Source organism: Rhinopithecus bieti, unplaced genomic scaffold (genome assembly GCF_001698545.2).
Source record: "Rhinopithecus bieti isolate Rb0 unplaced genomic scaffold, ASM169854v2 scaffold_42002, whole genome shotgun sequence".
Taxonomy (NCBI): Eukaryota; Metazoa; Chordata; class Mammalia; order Primates; family Cercopithecidae; genus Rhinopithecus; species Rhinopithecus bieti.
Window position 1 is genome coordinate 29,473 of NW_016816936.1, and position 18,444 is coordinate 47,916.

At 45.0% G+C, this 18,444-nt stretch overlaps 1 long non-coding RNA gene across 1 annotated transcript; it reads right to left on the minus strand.

The window, feature by feature from the left end:
* Positions 1 to 9,094: 9,094 nt before the first annotated feature.
* LOC108517538 (uncharacterized) lies at positions 9,095 to 18,190 on the minus strand. Its single transcript, XR_001882133.1, has 3 exons — positions 17,914 to 18,190; positions 17,239 to 17,317; positions 9,095 to 9,106 (listed from the first exon to the last, which is right to left on the minus strand). It is a non-coding gene; the product is annotated as an uncharacterized LOC108517538 (long non-coding RNA).
* Positions 18,191 to 18,444: the final 254 nt, after the last annotated feature.

The following is an 18,444-nucleotide window of genomic DNA, read 5'->3' on the forward strand; positions in this document are numbered from 1 at the left end:
AAATGGAGAATCACTGGCGAGCAGGACGCATTGAAAAAACCGAAGCACAGGGAATTTCTCCCTCTTCCTTCCTGAGGGGGACGAGCACTGGTCGTCCAAAGGTGCCCCCGAAATGTCTGTCCTGTGCATCTGCGGGCGAGGATTAACATACAGATAAACTTTAAACCTGCTGGTGTGCGTTTGCCGCTCTTGCTGTCAGGGGCAGCAGAGGGTGGTGACAAGTGCGGAGCATAAGGGTGTTTGGGAACTGAGGGACTGATCAGGGAGAACGAGTGACGAAGCTTTTTTCTAGATTATCAAATAACAAATAGGAATAATCATGGCTTAAGGCAGCGTGGGTTGTGGAAGAGAGGAGATTCCAGATGACAGAGAAATGTATTCTGGAATGTAGTGGTTAGCAGTTTCTAGGGAAACCAAGTCACTGCTTCCTAAGTTAGTAAAATGTTTCATTATGTATGACAACTCACTGTACTCGCCTCCCGGGTTCAAGCGATTCTCGTGACCTCGCCCTCCGGTAGCTGGGGATTACAGGCATACACACCATGCCAGGCTTATTTTTGTATTTTAGCAGAGATGGGGGTTTCACCCGTGTTGCCAGGCGTCTCAAACTCCGTGACCTCAAGTGATCCACCCGCCTTTGGCCTTCCAAAGTGCCGGGATTACAGGGCCATGAACCACCACTGCGCCAGAGGTCTAATTATTAATCAGAAGGTTGACTGTTGAGGTCGGGCATGGTGGCTCATGCCTGTAAATCCCAGTACTTTGGGAGCCGGAGACAGGGAGGATCTCTTGCAGCTCAGGATTCAAGACCAGCCTGAGCAACTGAGAACCGGGTCTCTACAAAAATACAAACAATTACCAGGATGGTGGCTCATTCTTAGTTCCAGCCATGGAGCTGCTGATGGTGGGAGGATGGCTTGAGCCTAGGAGAGTGGAGGTTGCATGAGCTGAGATCGTGCCACCGCCACTCCAGCATGGTGACACGAGACCCTGTCTCAAAAACAAACAAAAAAAAAAGAAGGAGAGGATGAGGAAGAGGAGAAGAGGAGAAGAAAAAGAGAAAAGAAGTTTGTCTGTTGAATTAAATCAAATAAGAGACAATTTGCTGTTGAGTATCAAATTACAGCTGAAGGAAGTGGGCTAAGCTTCCCCTCATCAAGGTGTTGGGAGGAGGAATTATTTCTCCCTCCAAAAGAGTACCTCTGCAGCACTGCAAAGCTTGAGTACACCAGAGTCAGATAAACACTAGTAGTTCATGCCCTCGGACCCTGTTTATAGATGTCCTCAGATAGCCCTTCTTTCACATGTCTTTCTTTAAGTCAAGTGGATGAAATTCACTAGGCTAAGATTTTCTCAGTACAATCCACATCTCTGAATACCTTCTTTAAGATTACGTTCAAGGCGGCGCGCGGTGGCTCAAGCCTGTAAATCCCAGCAGTTTGAGCGAGATGGGCGGATCCATGAGGCAGGAGATCAGAGACCATTACTGGCGACACGCTGAAACCCGTCTCTACTTATAACAATACAAAAATTAGCGGGCGACGGTGGCGGGGCGCCGTGTAGTCCCAGCTACTCGGGAGGCTGAGGCAGGAGAATGGCGTAAACCCGGGAGCGAGCTTGCAGTGAGTGAGATCCCGCCACTGCACTCGCAGGCCTGGCCACAGAGCGAGACTCCGTCTCAAAAAAAAAAAAAAAAGAAAAAAAAGATTACGTTCAAATCACTCAGATCCTACTAGGGGTGTTCCCAAAACTCTTCTGTTGCAGGAATGTTGAGAATGCGCCCTGACACCCACACTCTGAAATGATAGAGGCAGGAGCAGGCTGATGGTCCCAGGGGGCTCCCAGAGGTCCTGGCGGCACCAGCTGGAAGAACTCGACCAGAAGTCCAGTGCTGGTCTGAGGCAGTGCTGGCTGGCAGCCTGAGAAATCACGCTAACGGTGGAAAGGTACAGAGTTCCAAGGACCTGTCTATTTAGCCAGAAGACCAGTTTATTTAACTGACGGATGAGAAATCAACTCAGAAATGCAAACTCATTCAGCCTGGGTAGCATTCTCTTTCTATAATAAATCCCAACAGGAAGCCAAGTTAACTCCGTCAGCGGTACTTTGGTAAATATAAAGCAGAGCTCGGGAGTTTGTCAACTGATTTGGAATGTTTAACAGTATTGGTTTCTCACAGGCCTAAATGTGTTGTTCTTTACAATAGTGTGTACACCTGTCAGGAGAGGAACCCAATGAGACCAACTGGCAACTTCCTTGATAATTCTGGTATTTTGAGTGTATTTTTCTGCTTAGCAAATATTTATTGAGCATCTACTGTGTGTTGTATTAAATAAGAATTTGTAGGCCAGTGAGTGTTCACACATGTAATCCTGGGCACTTGGGAGGCTGAGGCGATGCGGACTCACTTGAACTCAATAATCAAGACCAGCCTGGTCTCTACAAAAAAAAAAATAAAAATAAGCACCTGGAGGTGTAATTCTAGAGAATTTGAAATATATCTAGAATGACTCACAGAACTCAGGATAGCATTTTACCTACAATGAGTTGCATTATTTTTTGTTGGTTCATTTATTTCTATGTTTATCTTATTTTTAATAGAGGATGGGGGGCCAGATGCAATGGCTTCCACACCAAGTAATCCCAGCACTTTGGGAAAAACCTGAGACAGGCAGATCACTTGAGGTCAGGGAGTCCAAGACGCAGCCTGCCAACCTGGTAAAAACCTATCTCTTTGTGTGTGTTGTGTTGCTGTGTGTGTGTGTGTGTTGACGACAGAGTCTCACTCTTGTTCCAGTCTGAGTGCAATGGCACAATCTCAGCCTCACTGCAACGCTCCACTCCAGGTTCAGCAGTTCTCCTGCCTAGCCTCGCCAATAGCTGGGATTACAGCATGCAGCCACCAGACTTCTAATATTGTATTTTTAGTAGAGATGGGATTCTCCACGTTGGTCAGGCTGGGTCTTCGAACTCCTGACCTCTGGTGATCTGCCAGCTCAAACCTCCCAAAGTGCTGGGGTTACAGTCGTGAGCCACTGTACTCAGTCAGTTTTTGTTTTTTGTTTTTCTTATTTCAACAGAGTCTGCTATGTTCACCCAGCTGGAGTGCAGATGTGTGATCTCAGCTCACTGCAATCTCCACCTCCCTGGGTTCAAAAGATTCTCCTGGTCTCAGCCTCTCAAGTAGCTGGGTAATTATAGCACACACCACCAACACCTGGCTAATTTTGTACTTTTAGTAGAGATGGGGGTTTCACCATGTGGACATGCTGTCTCAAACTCCTGGGCCACAAAAGCAATCTGCCGCCTCAGCTTCCCAAATTTCTGGATTACAGGCATGAGCCACCAACCGGCCCATTATTATCCTTCATATCTTACCCATTATTTGTTGTGTTTGTTTGTTTGTTTATTGAGAACAGGTCTCACTGTTGCTTTAGCGGTGGAGTGAGTGGCAAAACTCGGATTCAAGACTCCACTGTGGACTAGGACTCTCCCGGGACTCAGGTGATCCTCCCACTTCGCCTCCAGAGTAGCTGGGACTACAGTTTACCGTCCACCAAACCCAGCTAACGTTTGTATTTTTTGTTAGAGATGGGGTTTCACCATGTTGGGCCAGACTGGTCTGCAACTCCTGGGCTCAAGCTAACTAACCTCCTCGGCCTCCCAAAGTGCTGGGATTACAGGCATAAACTACAACACCCGGATTTCCTTCTTACTCTAGGAGACATTATGGAATTTATACATCATCACTGATTTCATTTTCATGCCATCAATTCTGCCTTTTGCTCTGTCCAATAAGGATCTTCCTTTCTTTCTGTCTTTTTTTTTGTTTTGAGACTCTTGTTGCCCAGGTTGGAATGCAATGGCTCGATCTCGGCTCACCACAACCTCTGCCTCCCAGTTCAAGTGATTCTCCTGCCTCAGCCTCCCAAGTAGCTGGGATTACAGGCATGGACCACCATGCCTGGCTAATTTTGTATTTTCAGTAGAGGTGGGGTTTCTCCTTGTTGATCAGGCTAGTCTTGAACTCCTGACCTCAGGTGATCTGCCCACCTTGGCCCCGCAAAGTGCTGCGATTACAAGCATGAGCCACTGCGCCCAGCTGATCTTCCTGCCTTTCTCCCCTCCCCTCTTCTTCTTCTTTTTATTTTTTTATTTTTTATTTTTTATTTTTATTAATAGAGATGAGATTTTGCCATGTTGTCCAGACTGGTCTCAAACTCCTGGGTTCAAGCTCTCTGCCCGCTTCAGCTTCCCAAAGTTATGGGATTAAGGGGATGAGTCACCGCGCCTGGCCCCAATAAGGATTTAAAAGCTCAGGAATTATTAGTTAGCTTCCTTTTTTGTTCATCCTGTTGTTTGTTCATTTCAGTCTATTCCCTTCTTATAACTTCCTTCTTTACAAGGACTATTCTTGTACTTTTGTGAGAATGCCTGTTTGTTAAAATTGTCTTTGTCAGATGTGGTGGCTCACACCTGTAATCCCAGCACTTCAGGAGGCTGAGACAGGTGGATCACCTGAGGTCAGGAGTTTGAGAGGCCCAGGGCAGTGGCTCATGCCTGTAATGCCAGGACTTTGGGAGGGCAAGGTGGGTGGATCACTTGAGGCCAGGAGTTCAAGACCAGCCTGGGCAATATGATGAAACCCCACCTCTACTAAAAATGCAAAAATTAACCAGGCATGATGGTGCTTGCCTGCAGTCCCAGCTGCTCAGGAGGCTGAGACAGGAGAATTGCTTGAACTCGGGAGGCGGAGGTTGCAGTGAGCTCAGATGGCCCCACTGTACTCCAGTCTGGGCGACAGAGCGAGACCCTGTCTCAAAAAATAATAATAATAATTGTCTTTGGGACTTTTTCTCAACATTATTTGAGGTATGCGCTGCACATTTTTAAGGGGAAAATATTTTACTTTTATTATTAAACATTTAAAAAGTTATGGCGAATAATGTAATGAATACCTGCATAAGTATAACCCAATTTTATCACATCTTAATGTTTTCCCATACTTATTTCTTTTTCTTTCTTTCTTTTTTTAGTGGTTAAAAAATTACAAATATAGCCAGGCGCCGTGGCTCAGGCCTGTAATCCTAGCACTTTGGGAGACCGAGGCGGGCAGATCACCTGCCATCAGGGGTTCGAGACCAGCCTGACTAACATGGAGAAATCCCATCTCTACTAAAATATGAAAATTAGCCGGGCGCGTGGCTCAAGCCTGTAAAGCCTGTAATCCCATGTCACTTTGGGAGGCCGAGACGGGCGGATGCGAGATCACGAGGTCAGGAGATGAGGACCATCCTGGCTAACACGGTGAAAAACCCCGTCTCTACTAAAACATACAAAAAACTAGCTGGGCGAGTGGCGGTGCGCTGTAGTCACCAATACCAGGGAGGGCTGAGCAGGTGAGCAATGGCGTGAAACCCGAGGCGGAGGCTTGCAGTGAGCTGAGATCCAGCCACTGCACTCCAGCTCCGGGAAGAGGGAGGACTCCGTCCTAAAAAAAAAAAAAAAAAAAAGAAAAAATTAGCTGCCTGGTGTGTGTGGTGGCCATGCCTGTAATGGCCAGCCCTACTCAGGAGGCTGGAGGCAGAGAGAATCGCTAAACCCAGGAGGTGGAGGTTGCAGTGAGCTGAGATTGTGCCATTGCACTCCAGCCTGGGCAACAGAGCAAGACTCTGTCTCAAGAGAAAAAAAAAATTACAAATATAGTTTGTAGTAACTATCCTCCAAATAGCCAGTCCCCAATGGCCCCCACTTTCTGGTATTCGCATCCCATGTAGTCTCCCCTACCCTGTAGCAGGGCTGGTCTGGGAGACTGACAGCATATGGAAGAAGTGATAAGATACACTTCTAATATTAGGTTACAGAAAGACTAAACTTTTTTCAAAAACTTTTTTTATTTCCATAGATTATTGGGGAACAGCTGGTGTTTGGTTACATGAGTAAGTTCTTTAGTGGTGATTTGTGAAATTTTGGTGCAGCTGTCACCCAAGCAATATAGACTCTGCATCCAATTCATAGTCTTTTATCCCTCACCCCTTTCCCATCCTTCCCCCCTGATTCCCCAAAGTCCATCATGTCATTCTTATGCCTTTGCATCCTCCTAGCTTAGCTCCCACTTATGAGTGAGAACGTATGATGTTTGGTTTTCCATTCCTAAGTTACTTCACTGAGAATAATAGTCTCCATAGAGGGGGCGCAGTGGCTCAGGCCTGTAATCCCAGCACTTTGGGAGGCCGAGGTGGGCAGATCACCTGAGGTCAAGAGTTTGAGACCAGCCTGACCAACAGGGAGAAACCCTGTCTCTACTAAAAATACAAAATTAGCCGGGTGTGGTGTCACATGCCTGTAATCCCAGCTACTTGGGAGGCTGAGGCAGGAGAATGGCTTGAATCTGGGAGGCGGAGGTTGTGGTGAGCGGAGATCCTGCCATTGCACTCCAGCCTGGGGAACAAGAGTGAAACTCCATCCCAAAAAAAGAGAATAATAGGCCAGGTGAAGTGGCTTATGCCTGTAATCCCAGCACTTTGGGAGGCCAAGGTGGGCGGATTACGATGTCTGGAGATCGAGACCATCCTGGCTAACATGGTGAAACCCCATCTCTACTAAAAAAAAAAAAAATTAGCTGGGCATGGTGGTGGGCGTCTGTAGTCCCAGCTACTCAGGATGCTGAGGCAGGAGAACGGTGTGAACCCAGGAGGTGGAGCTTGCAGTGAACCAAGATTGCGCCACTGCACTCCAGCCTGGGCAACACAGCGAGACTCCATCTAAAAAATAAACAAACAAACAAACAAATAAATAAAAGAATAATAGTCTCCAATCCCATCCAGGTTGCTGCAAATGCCATTAATTGATTCCTTTTTATGACTGCGTAGTATTCCACTGTATATCTATACCACAGTTTCTTTAGCCACTCATTGATTGATGGGCATTTGGGCTGGTTCCACATTTTTACAATTGTGAATGGTGCTATTATAAACATGCCTGTGCAAGAATCTTTTTCATATAATGACTTAGAAAGACTGAACTCTTACCTGGGGTGTGTGTGTTCTCTCTCTTTGAGTTCATTCACTCTAGCTATGTGGGGAGGACATTCAAGCAGTCTATGGAGAAGTCCATGTAGCAAGCCAATGAAGTCTTCAACCAATATTCAGTAAGGAACTGCAGCTTGCCAACAACCAACGAGTGACTTTGAATGCATATTTTCTCCCAGTTGAGTCTTCAGATAAGAGTGCAGCCCCAGGCCACTGCTTGACTGAAACATCCTGGGAGACCTGAGCAGAACCATCCAGCTGAGTCCCTCCCAGATTCCTGGCCCACAGAAAGTGTGACATAATAAATGTTTTTTATTTTAAGCTGCTAAACGTTGAGGATAATTTTTTTTTTTTTTTTGAGATGGGTCTCACTCTGTCGCCCAGGCTGGAGTGCATTGGTATGATCATGGCTCATTGCAGCCTCAACCTCCCAGGCTCAAGGGATCCTCCCATCTCAGCCTCCCAAGTAGCTGGGATCACAGGTGTGTGATCTGACCTTTTTTTTTTTTTAAAGTAGAAACAAAGTCTTGTTTGTTGTCCAGGCTGGTCTGGAACTCCTGGGCTCACGTAATCCTCCTCTTCAGGCTCCCAAAGTGCTGGTATTACAGGCGTGAGCCACCATGCCTAGCCCGATTGTTAAACCTTTTTTTTTTTTTGAGACGAAGTCTCACTCTTTCCCCCAGGCTGGACTGCAGTGGTGCTATCTCGGCTCACTGCAAGCTCCACCTCCCGGGTTCATGCCATTTTCCTGTTGCCTCAGCCTCCCGAGTAGCTGGGACTACAGGCGCCTGTCACCACGCCTGGCTAATTTTTTGTTTTGTATTTTTAGTAGAGATGGGGTTTTACCATATTAGCCAGGATGGTCCCGATCTCCTGACCTCGTGATCTGCCTGCCTGGGCCTCCCAAAGTGCTGAGACCACAGGCGTGAGCCACTGCGCCTGGCTGTTAAATCTGTTTTTTAATTTTAATTTTATTATTTTTTTCTTTTTTGTTCAAAGTGTTAATTTTTTGTTGTTGTTTTTAAGATGGAGTCTAACTCTGTTGCCTGGGCTAGAGTGCAGTGGCTCACTGCAACCTCCGCCTCCGCCTCCCAGGCTCAGTTCAAGCAATGCTCCTGCCTCAGTCTCCCGAGTAACTGGGATTACAACCATGTGCCACCACACCCAGCTAATTTTTTGTATTTTTAGTAGAGACAGGGTTTTGCCATGTTGGCCAGTCTGGTCTTGAACTCCTGACCTCAGGTGATCCACCCACCTCGGCCTCCCAAAGTGCTGGGATTACAGGCGTGAGCCACCGCGCCTGGCCTAGTGTTAAATCTTTATAACAACATAAGTACGAGGTTGAGACTTTTATTACCCTGTTTTACAGATGAGTAACTGAGGCACAGAAAGGTTGAGTTACTTGGCCAAGGTTATACAACTAGTAATTACAGGATACCAAAACCGCTAGCTTCTGCCGGTGCTCTTAATATAAGGTTGAAAGAAAAAAGAAGAGACAAGAGCCAATTAACATAAAACATAGCTACAAATGGCCAGGAAGTCTAAGTTGATAATCATAGCTGCCTTCTTCCAATCCCCTGTTTTAAGGGTTCTGTGCCTTATAGGGACACTGAATACTTTATTCCCATAGGACCTGACTTCTTGGTGGTCTTGTTTTTATTGGGTTGCTCTACTTTTCCATTAACCAGGTCTTAGGGTCAAGGGCCTGCTAAGATGTGTCCCCAGTGAATTTTTGGCTTGCAGACATAGCCTCCTTCCTCTATTAAGTAACAGAGCCATTGTCCTCTTGCTAGTTGTATATACAGAGACTAGTTCAGTGATGGTTTTAGTCAGCTCAGGCTGCTTTTACATACTGGGTGGCTTAAACAACAGACATTGATTTCTCACAGTTCTGGAGGCTAGGAAGTCCCATATCGTGGTGATAGCATGATTGGGTGCTGGCAAGGGCTGTTTTCCTAGCTTGCAGATGGCTGGCTTCTTGCTATATCCTCACTTGGTGGACAAAGAGAAGAAAGGATCTCTGATCTCGTCTTTTTTTTTTTTTTTTTTTGGGCGGAGACTCTCAGATGCTCTCTCTCTCTGTCCAGGCTGGAGGTTGGAGTGCAATGGCATGATCTGGGCTCACTGCAACCTCCACCTCCTGGGTTCAAGCGATTCTCCCACCTCAGCCTCCCAAGTAGCTGGGATTACAGACTTGTGCCACGACGCCCAGCTAATTTTCGTATTTTTAATAGAGACGGCATTTCACTATATTGCCCAGGCTGGTCTCAAACTCCTGACTTCAAGTGATCCACCCGCCTTGGTCTTCCAAAGTGCTGAGATTACAGGCATGAGCCGCTAGCCCGATCACCTCATCTCTTCTTTTCAAGACACTCATCCCATCGTGGGGCACTGTCTGCACAATCTCCTCTAAGCCTAATTACGTCCCAAAGGCCCCACCTTCTAATACCATCACACGGGGGTGAGGGCTTCAACATAAGAATCTGGGGGCTGAGGCCGGGCACGGTGGCTCACGTCTGTAATCCCAGCACTTTGGGAGGCCGAGGCCGGCGGATCACCTGAGGTCGGGAGTTTGAGACCAGCCTGACCAACATGGAGAAACTCCATCTCTACTAAAAATACAAAATTAGCCAGGTGTGGTGACGCATGCCTGTAATCCCAGCTACTCGGGAGTTTGAGGTGGGAGAATCACTTGAACCTGGGAAGCGGAGGTTGCATGAGCAGAGATTCCGCCACTGCACTCTAGCTTGGGCAATAAGAGCAAAATTCCGTCTCAAAAAAAAAAAAAAAAAATAGAGGAGGATGCAAACACTTGGCCCATAATAGTGGCTGCCTTCAATCCTTATTGATTCAGCAGCATAAGGAACTTTAAATGGCCAGCCTCGGCCGAGCAAGGTGGCTCATGCTTGTAATCCAAGCACATTGGGAGGCCGAGGAACATCACTTGAGCCCAGGAGTTCCAGAGCACCCTTGGGCAACATACTTGCCCATAGTATAAAAATTACCTGGGCGGGGCTGGGCATGATGGTTCACACCTATAATCCCAGCACTTTGGGAGGCCGAGGTGGGCGGATCACCTGAGGTCAGGAGTTTGAGACCAGCCTGGCCAACATGGTGAAACCCCATCTCTACTAAAAATACAAAAAATAGCTGGGCATAGTGGCGTGCGCCTATAATCCAGCTACTTGGGAGGCTGAGGCAGGAGAATCGCTTGAACCCAGGAGGCAGAGGTTGCAGTGAGTCGAGATCGCACCACTGCACTCCAGCCTGGGTGACAGAGCGAGACTCCATCTCAAAAAAAAAAAAAGACCGGGCGAGGTGGCTCATGTCTGCAATCCCAGCACTTTGGGAGGCCGAGACGGGCAGATCACAAGGTCAGGAGTTGAGACCAGCCTGGCCAACATGGTGAAACCCCGTCTCTACTAAAAATACAAAAAATTTGCCAAGTGTGGTGGCACATGCCTGTAATCCCAGCTACTCCGGAGGCTGAGGCGGGAGCATCGCTTCAACCCAGGAGACGGAGGTTGCAGTGAGCTGAGACCGTGCCACTGCACTCTAGTNTGGTGGCTCATGTCTGCAATCCCAGCACTTTGGGAGGCCGAGACGGGCAGATCACAAGGTCAGGAGTTGAGACCAGCCTGGCCAACATGGTGAAACCCCGTCTCTACTAAAAATACAAAAAATTTGCCAAGTGTGGTGGCACATGCCTGTAATCCCAGCTACTCCGGAGGCTGAGGCGGGAGCATCGCTTCAACCCAGGAGACGGAGGTTGCAGTGAGCTGAGACCGTGCCACTGCACTCTAGTCTGGGCAACAAAGTGAGACTCCGTCTCAAAAAAAAAAAAAAAAAAAAAAAAATTAGGTGGGCAAGGTGGCATGCGCCTGTAGTACCAGCTACTCAGGAGGCTAAGGTAGGAGGATCACTCGAGCCTGGGAGCCTGGGAAACAAGAGTGAGATTCTGTCTCAAAATAAGTAAATAAATACATAAAAATACAATAAAATAAATGGCCAGCCTCAGCTTCCAGTTGAATAAAACCATAATAGTATTTCCTGGTGTACACATTCCTTCCTTTGGCACTAGGACCTCTGGACCCACTGAGTCCCGGGTCCCTGGCAAGGAAAGCAAAAATTCTTCATGTGAATTATTAGGGGCCACAGTGGGAGGAGCCACTCCCACCTCCTCTCCTCAGTTCCTGGACTCATTCTAGCATTGTCTAAGTCTAGGAACGGCAGTGCTAGCAGAAGTCCCGCAGGCAAGGGAGGAAAATCCACACCCAAACCACGAGTCTGTCGTTGTGAGCGTGAGGCACTGTCCACACACCCTAATCTGGTCACTGCAAAAAAAGAATGGCCTCGCAGGGTGCGACCTTCACTTTGGAGCGTCGCCCTCTGCTGGCCACCTCTAAGATCTGTGGCCACTTGCATCCCCCCTTCTAATCCTCCCCTATCTCTGTTGGTTCTAATCATTTCTCAGTTTATTAATACTTGGAAGAATGACATAGCAGTTATTCACAGCTTGTAAATTACAATCGAAATGTTCCTTTCAAATAGAGTTTCACCTAAAGAGAAAATTGTATTTATAAGAAAATGGAGGCAAAGATCTTAAGTTTTAAGAAAAACACTTCAAAACAGAAGGGCAAATGGAAAAGGGGGATATAAACCAATAAAACACCATCTGAGGGCGTTACTGTCCAAAAATAAAGAATAAGATGCATCACTAAGCCCTTTGTACTCATTATGACCTCGTAAGTAAAAATTATTACTTAGAATGATAATAAGGGGTGCACACTACATTCCCTGTCTCTCTTCTAGACTTTTTTTTGTAGAAGAATCAGAAAACAATTTACTAACCTCCCTGTTTGATATTAAAAACTAAATAGGAAAGTTTTTAATATTTTCTGTCAGTACAAGTTGAACTTGATTGTGCAAACGGAAACCCTAGAGGTTAGTATATCAGTAGAATGCAAGAACATTGTTAAAGGTGCTCACAATCTTTTTTGTTTTCCTTTCCACTTCATTGTATCAATTTTTTGAGTAACTCTTAAATGGCTAGAAAATGGTCTTTTTGCTTTGCCCTTTTATAGCTGAAATAACCAGCTCTGTTCTTTTCATGAATAGAAAGTTGATATATTTATTTATCAGATATCTTTCAGTTGTCAGCAAATACTGTAGTTTTCTTATGTTGTATGGAAATTATAGTTCAATTATTCTAATGTGATGGAGAGCAACAACTCATTGTATAACTTTTCACCTGTTAATATTGAAGTTCTACCTCTGAACTTCTGCTGTAGATATCAAGGAAATAATAAATTAGAAACCCTAAGAAATTTGAAAAAAAAAAAAAAAAACCCAGCCGGGGAAACATGATGAAATCCCATCTCTACAAAAAATACAAAAATTAGCCGGGCATCGTGGCACACACATGTAGTTCCAGCTACTTGGGAGGCTGAGGTGGGAGAATCACTTAAGCCCAGAAAGTGGAGGTTGCAGTGAACTGAGATTACACCACTGCACTCCAGTGTGGGTGACACAGCAAGATCCTGTCTGAAAAAAAAAAAAAAAAAATCAATCAATCAGTGAATGGTGACCCTAGTAAACACCTGATACTTTGTTTATTTGGCTCAATGAAAATAAAAAAAAAGAATTTTATGCAAAAGTTTCAGACAGCTGAATTTTGGCAAATGATTCCATTTACTAAGGATTCCATCTTTGGTTCTAGTATAATATATATTCCCTGAGGAGGAAATGGATTTCTCCAAATAACTGGATCCATAGTCATATAATGCTAATGGAGACAATCACCCCAGCTTAGATACCATCAAATGAATTCCAACATATGTGGGCTCTCCCATTATTTGTCTTCTCACCTGCCAGCCTGCCTCTTTTGGCAATGCTAGGGTTCCAGAATCAGGCCCTAAGCTCAGCAAGGGCCTCCTCCATGAGGGCCATATTACACCCTAAGATTCCCAGATGTCTATTTGGAACCACCTTTGACTTACTCCCTTATTTTGCCCCTGAAACTGCATGGGGACAAAGAAGAAATCATAAAAACAGGGATAATGGATATGGACCTCAGTATTTTAATGTGGCCTATCAATAATGTCATGCCATCCCTGTTTACCAAGTCTTTATGGCAGTTTCTTCACCTTGATCCTGTTGACATTTTGGGCTGGATCATCATTTTTTTGTGGGGGAACTGTCCTGTGTGTTTTAAGATGATAAGCAGGCTGGGCCAAGTGGCTCACACCTGTAATCCCAGCACTTTGGGAGGCCGAGGCAGGCTGATCAACTGAGGTTGGGAGTTCGAGACCAGCCTCACCAATGTTGAGAAACCTGTCTCTACTAAAAATACAAAATTAGCCAGGCGTGGTGGTGCATGCCTGTAATCCCAGCTATTCAGGAGGCTGAGCCAGGAGAATCGCTTGAACCTGGCAGACAGAGGTTGCAGTGAGCCGAGATCATGCCATTGCATTCCAGCCTGGGCAATAAGAGCAAAAGTCTGTCTCAAAAAAAAAAAAAAAAAAAAAAAAAAAAAAGATGTTAAGCAGCATCCTTGACCTCTGCCCACTAGATGTTATAGCAACCCCTTCAATTCCATTGTGACAATTACAAATCTCCAGATATTGCCAAATGTCGCTTGGGGAGCAAAATCGGCCCAGTTGAGAACCACAGGACTAAAGTAAGCAGAATTATCAGGATAAAACAGACAGTTCACTTCTACCATACCAGAATTTTTTGTTAGTTTGTTTGTTTTTTGAGACAGGGTCTTGCTCTGTCACCCAGGCAGGAGTGTGGTGGTGTGATCATAGCTCACTGCAGCTTCAAACTCCTGGATTCTCAGAAGGCTGAGAAGCAGTGAGTCACGATTGTGCCACTACAGTCCAGTCTTGGCAACAGAGTGAGAACCTGTCTCANGCTTGAACCTGGCAGACAGAGGTTGCAGTGAGCCGAGATCATGCCATTGCATTCCAGCCTGGGCAATAAGAGCAAAAGTCTGTCTCAAAAAAAAAAAAAAAAAAAAAAAAAAAAAAGATGTTAAGCAGCATCCTTGACCTCTGCCCACTAGATGTTATAGCAACCCCTTCAATTCCATTGTGACAATTACAAATCTCCAGATATTGCCAAATGTCGCTTGGGGAGCAAAATCGGCCCAGTTGAGAACCACAGGACTAAAGTAAGCAGAATTATCAGGATAAAACAGACAGTTCACTTCTACCATACCAGAATTTTTTGTTAGTTTGTTTGTTTTTTGAGACAGGGTCTTGCTCTGTCACCCAGGCAGGAGTGTGGTGGTGTGATCATAGCTCACTGCAGCTTCAAACTCCTGGATTCTCAGAAGGCTGAGAAGCAGTGAGTCACGATTGTGCCACTACAGTCCAGTCTTGGCAACAGAGTGAGAACCTGTCTCAAACAAACAAGAGGAAGAAGAGGAAGAGGAAGAAGAGAAAGAGGAGGAAGAGGAAGATGAAGAGAAGGAAAAGGAAGAGGAGGAAGGGGAAGGACAAGGAGAAGGAGAAGAAGATTCTAGGGCTCAAGCCATCCTCCTGCCTGAGCCTCCCAAAGTACTGGGATTACAGGTGTGAGTCACTGAGTGTATTAGTCAGGGTTCTCTGGAGAGACAGAATTAATGGAATATACATATAGGAGTTTATTAAGTATTAATACACAGGATCACAAGGTCCTACAATAGGTCGTCTGCAGGCTGAGGAGCAAGGATAGCCAGTCTGAGTTCCAAAACTGAAGAACTTGGAGTCTGATGTTGGAGGGTAGGAAGCATCCGGCACGGGAGGAAGATGTTGGCTGGAAGGCAAGGCCGGTCTCTCACATTTCTCTGCCTGCTTATATTCAAGTCTTGCTGGAAGCTGATTAGCTTGTGCCCACCCAGATTAAGGGTGGGTCTGTCTTTCCCACCCACTGACTCAACTGTTAATCTCCTTTGGGAACACCCTCACAGACACACCCAAGATCAATACTTTGTATTCTTCAATCCAATCAAGTTGACACTCAGTATTAGCCATCACACCGAACCTGGTCAAAGCTGGACTAACTGTAAGCTTTTGCCTGGAACTTTGATTTGGGAGCAAGTGGCCCGAGGACGATGAAAACTATCAGAGGTGGCTAGGCACAGTGGTTCACACCTGTAATCCCAGCACTTTGGGAGGCGGAGGTGGATGGGTCACTTGAGGTCAGGAGTTTGAGACCAGCCTGGCCAACATGGCAAAACCAGTCTCTACTAAATATACAAAAACTGGCCAGGCATGGTGGCTCACGCCTGTAATCCCAGCACTTTGGGAGGCCAAGGCAAGTGGATCACCTAGGGTCAGAAGTTCAAGACCACCCTGACCAACATGGTGAAACCACATCTCTATTAAAAATATAAAGAACTAGTCGGGCATGGTCGTGGGCGCCTGTAGTCCCATTTACTCGGGAGGCTGAGGCAGGAGAATTGCTTGAACCCAGGAGGTAGAGGTTGCAGTGAGCCAAGATCGTGCCACTGCACTCCAGCCTGGGCAACAGAGTAAGAGTCCATCTCAAACAAACAAACAAGCAATCAGAGGTGCTGACTACAGTGACGGCCATCTGGCTCTGACAATTGCTGTGCTTCCAGCTTCTTGCTATTTCAGGGGCTCTTTTCTTGATTCTTGCAGGTTCCCAAACCTGGTCCTACAGCTCCTCACCTCCTGTCTCTAGTGGTTTAGTGGGTGCCTCCTCCCCTGTATCTTTCCAGTGAGTTTTAATGTGCTTTGGTTAGGTAGGGGTGATTTGTTTCCATTGTTGGCAATAAGAAGGAATTGGTCAAGGAGTGTAAGAAGTTGTCTGGAGAACCAAGAAAAAGATTTCCTGGAAGCATAGAAAGAGTGCATTTCCAGAAGAAGGATTAATCAAGAATTTCAAACATCAGGGCCAAGTCAAGCAAGACAAGGACTGAAAGGTGCTCCTTAAATTTGCCTATGAAGAGGCCAGTGCTGGGGAGGAGTGTGCCAGGTGGCAGTGGAGGGAGGACAGCAAGTGTAGAGGAGACTCTGCAACCTTCACCTCCCAGATTCAAGCACGTCTCATGTCTCAGCCTCCAGAGAAGCTGGGATTACAGGTGTGGGCCACCACACCTGGCTAATTTGTGTATTTTTAGTAGAGATGGGGTTTCCACACAACTGGAACACTTACTCAGCAATAAAAGGAGTGAACAGCTGTCCCTCGGTGTCTGCAGGGGATTGGCTCCAGGACCCCCTGCAGATACCAAAGTCCACAGATGCTGAAGTCTTTTATATGAAATGACATAATGTTTGTATATCGCCTCAGGTAAACTTTAAATACATAATACAGCGTACATGGTATGTAAATAGTGATACCGTATTTTAAATCTTCTACTGTTTTCATTGTCGTATTATTATTTTATATATTTTATTTTTTCCAAATATTCTCCATCCATAGTTAGTTGAATCCATGGATGAGGAACCTGCAGATACGGAGGGCCACCTGTAGTGATGGGTGCAACAACATGGATGGTAGCAGAATCTCAAAAAGTAATATACTGAGTGAGACCAGGCGAGGTGGATCACATCTGTAATCCTACCACTTTGGGAGGCCGAGGCAGGCAGATCACTTCAGGTCGGGAGTTAGAAACCAGCCCGGCCAACATGGTGAAACCTTGTCTCTACTAAAAATACAAAAATTAGCCAGGCATGGTGGCATGCACCTGTAATCCCAGCTACTCGGGAGGCTGAGGCAGGCGAATCACTTGAACCTGGGAGGTGGAGGTTGCAGTGAGCCTAGGTCGTGCCGCTGCACTGCAACCTGGGTGACAGAGTGAGACGCCATCTCAAAAAAAAAAAAAAAAAAAAAGCTAAGTGAAATAAGCCAAACACAAGAGGCAACATGCTGTATGATTTCATTTATAAGACATTCTGGAAAAGGCAAAACTATAGGAACAGAAATTAGATTAGTAGCTAACAGGGGCTGATGGTGAGGGGAGGGGATCGACTACAAAGGGACATGAGGAGCCTTTTTGAGGTGACAGAAATGCTTTATATTGGGAATGTGGTGGTGGTTATGTAACTATACGTTTGTCAAAACTCATCAAACTGTACACTTAAAAAGGGTGAATGTTAGCATATGAAAATTAAATCTCAATAAACCTGACTTAAGAAAATAATAAAACAAACCTAAAGATGCAACTACATGAAAATGAATCTAAGAAAAAAATAACTTACAGTTTTTCCAGTTCAACAGTCATCGTGAGAATGTTCTTAAGTGTTGTAAGTGGGACTTGTGTTGCTCCCATGTCTCTGAAGAAGAAAGCAGAAACATTCATGATATAAACTCCAGTAAAAAATTCTGTACTTAAGAAGATATTTCAAGGACATGTGATTACTTCAATTTTGGCTTCCCTATAAAACAAGCCAGTTCAACAGTTTATCTGCTGCAAAATTTCAGAGAGCTCTTATTAAAGAAATTTAAATTGATTTGCATCATCAAATTAATGATATTCGAGAGTAGATCTTACACTGTTTTTTTTTTTACCATTATCTTAATTCTCATTTTCATATTGCACTCACTCATCTTGATTATTTACTCTTTTCTTCCTTTTTAGAATAATGAACACCTATTCCTCTTTGCTTTCTTGGTTAAGTAATATTCCTCCATGTGTCTACATGTTCCAAATCCATACAGGTTCTTCAACACTGTTCTCTTCCCCTGCTGGCTGTCTTGACCATTACACATCCTTTCTTAATCCTTTTCTTTGCCAATAACATTTTTCAATAACTCAGTTAAAATTTACATTATGACATTTTAGCCTAAATGCAAAATACTTAATCTTTGATGAAAAATTTTAAAAGAGCATAAATCATCTCATGACTCATGAGAGTGCTGTAGTACTTACAGATATTTTAATGCTGGCAATTTAAAGAGATATGGATCTTCAACAGTTGTCAGAGGATTGTGATTGAGAATTCTGAAAAATGCAATGGAATTAAAATAACCTGCATTTTCAATGTGTGAAACTGCATAAAAAGTTTATATTCATTTTTTGGTATGGAACTTGTAGGTAAAAAAAAAAAAATCATTTTCTGTTTTTACCTAATAAATCACCATTAGACTCTGTAAAGCATTATTTCTTTGGGAACTACCTAGGTCTCTAGAAGATAAAGTAGAGGAGAGAAAGACGTGAAAAAATAGAAAAAAAAAATGGATAGCAAAGGAAAAATATGCCACAGAACTTTTCAGGTCAAAAACCCTAGAAGTGACTATGTTGGTAGGAAGCCCTGACTCTGTAGGAAACACTATTTCTAGTGTCCTCCATAATTCAAGTTGCTCGTCCATAATTCAAGTTGCTCATCTTTTTTTTGTTTTGTTTTGTTTTGTTTTGTTTTGAGACAGTCTTGCTCTGTAGCCCAGGCTGGAGAGTAATGGC